This window comes from Laccaria bicolor, genomic scaffold, assembly GCF_000143565.1.
Source record: "Laccaria bicolor S238N-H82 LACBIscaffold_12 genomic scaffold, whole genome shotgun sequence".
Classification (NCBI taxonomy): domain Eukaryota; kingdom Fungi; phylum Basidiomycota; class Agaricomycetes; order Agaricales; family Hydnangiaceae; genus Laccaria; species Laccaria bicolor.
Genome location: NW_001889883.1, coordinates 249,877 through 252,443, shown reverse-complemented (window position 1 = coordinate 252,443; position 2,567 = coordinate 249,877).

Here is a 2,567-nt window from a genome sequence, read left to right as displayed (position 1 = left end):
TTAGCGGACATTTTGCGTAAGAACGTTGCAGCCTTCGGTATTAACGGCCGCCTAGGCAAAGTAGCAGCTAAGGTTACGATCCCGCTGAAAGAGAATTCGGCGCCCGTCTCTGTGCCTATGTACGCTGCTTCGCCTGCGAAACGCGAAGTAATTGATAAGCAGATGAAAACCTGGTTCGAATCCGACGTCATTGAGCCATCAGTCAGTCCTTGGGGCTTCCCTGTAGTCGTGGTGTACCGCAACGGTAAAGCACGACTGGCGGTGGACTACAGGAAACTGAACGCTCAAACGATACCGGACGAATTTCCTATCCCGCGTCAGACAGAGATCGTTCAAGCGCTGTCGGGTGCTCAGGTTCTTTCGACCTTCGATGCACTGGCCGGATTCACGCAGTTAGAAATGGCAGACGAAGAGAAGGAGAAAACAGCCTTTCGCTGTCATTTAGGACTTTGGCAGTTCAAAAGGATGCCGTTCGGACTGCGCAACGGCCCTTCCATTTTTCAGCGTTTGATGCAGGGGATCTTGTCCCCTTACTTATGGCTTTTCGCGCTGGTCTACATTGATGATATTGTCGTGTATTCTAAATCGTGGGAGGAACACTTAGCTCACCTGGACACGGTCCTAGGTGCTATAGCTGCAGCAGGAATCACGTTATCCCCTTCGAAGTGTTTCATAGGGTATTCCTCGATTCTCCTGCTGGGTCAGAAAGTTTCACGGTTGGGATTATCTACGCACCAGGAGAAGGTTCAGGCTATCATGGAAATCGCCCGCCCGACCTCCGTGTCCGACCTGCAGAAATTTTTGGGCATGGTAGTATATTTTTCCACCTATATCCCCTTTTATTCCTTTATCGCGAAACCCTTGTTCGAGCTGCTCAAAAAGGGCTCGAAGTGGGACTGGCGGGCTGAACACGAGCTTGCTTTTCGACAAGCTAAGGAAGCGTTATCAAAAGCACCTGTTCTCGGCCACCCGATTCAAGGTAGTCCCTATCGGCTGTACACGGATGCATCGGACGTTGCACTAGGCGCGAGCTTGCAACAGGTACAGCCAATTCAAGTCAGAGACTTGAAGGGGACTCCTACGTACGATAAACTAGCAAAGGCTTGGGCTGAGAAGAAGCCCATTCCCCACCTTTTCCCCGTTTTGACCAAGGACGTCACAGAGCGGCCAGAGGACGATGCATGGGGTGCGTCTCTAGACGACACTACGGTCCACGTAGAACGTGTCATCGCATACTGGAGCCGGACTTTCAAGGCCGCTGAACGGAACTATAGCGCTACCGAAAGAGAAGCGTTGGGTGCGAAAGAGGCCTTAGTCAAATTTCAACCCTTTATAGAGGGTGAGACCGTGATCCTGATCACGGATCATGCAGCATTACAGTGGGCTAGAGTTTACGAGAACGCCAATAGGAGATTGGCGGCGTGGGGGGCAGTGTTCGCAGCATACCCAGGACTCCGAATAGTACACAGAGCTGGCAGGATCCATTCTAACGTGGACCCACTATCCAGACTCCCTCGCATACCGCCGCACAATTCTCCTATTGTCGATGAAATCGCAGCTATAGCGCCTGATGATGACAAACAGGGTAGAGCACAAGCAGTGGAAGATCGTATTCACCGCGCGACAGCCCCCCGAGCGGCGTTCACTGTGTCCTGTTGGGAGGATGTGGTAGAGCGCCGGGCTTACGCCAACCGTTATGAACCATCCGAGAGCCCTGCTCAGAGAGAAGCGGACCGTTTAGCCGCGGCAGAAGCCCGGCTACGCAGGGCTAACAAGCGTAATGGGACACAAAGTACGGAATCGGAAACCACTGAACCAGTAGTGGAGGAAGACGTACCCATGACAAATAACGCTCCTGCGGTCAGCGAACCACTCTCCCCAGTCTTGAATGAGTCGGTTAACCCCGTAGAAGACGTCCTACCATTCCCTCTGGATGATCATTGGACGTATCCGGTCGGCGTAAAGCCTAGTCCCCTAGAGCTGGATGACGAATGGTTGAACAAGCCTCATCTGTTGGTGGCCATGAACCCCTCGGTAGTCACCACGTTTGCACAAGGCTACCCGTTAGACAAATACTTCGTCTCAAGATACGTCGAGGATGCCCCTAACCCCAAGACCGTTCTTACCCCATCGCATTTCCGTAAAAGCAAGAACGGTTTACTATACTTCATTGACGCGGATTGGTCAGCGCGTCTGTGCGTTCCGGAGTCTAGAATTCATTTCGTGTTGAAATGGATTCATGACTCCCCCTACGAGAGCGCACACGCAGGCCCCCGGCGTTTCCTGAGTAGACTACGTGAGCTCTTTTTCTGGCCAACAATGCATAAGGATGTCATGGATTATACCAAATCGTGCGATACGTGTCAGAAGATTAAAACGGATCGACGCGCTCAGGCTGGAGGGCTACGTCCTGCACATATCCCAGCCAGGCCCTTTGCTACAGTATCTTTAGACCTCATAACGGGTCTCCCGCCCTCTGGCGAAGAAGGCTACACGGCCATATTTGCTATAGTGGACAAGTTAACTAAGTTCGCCATTTTCTTACCGACCCACGACACATTGACCCA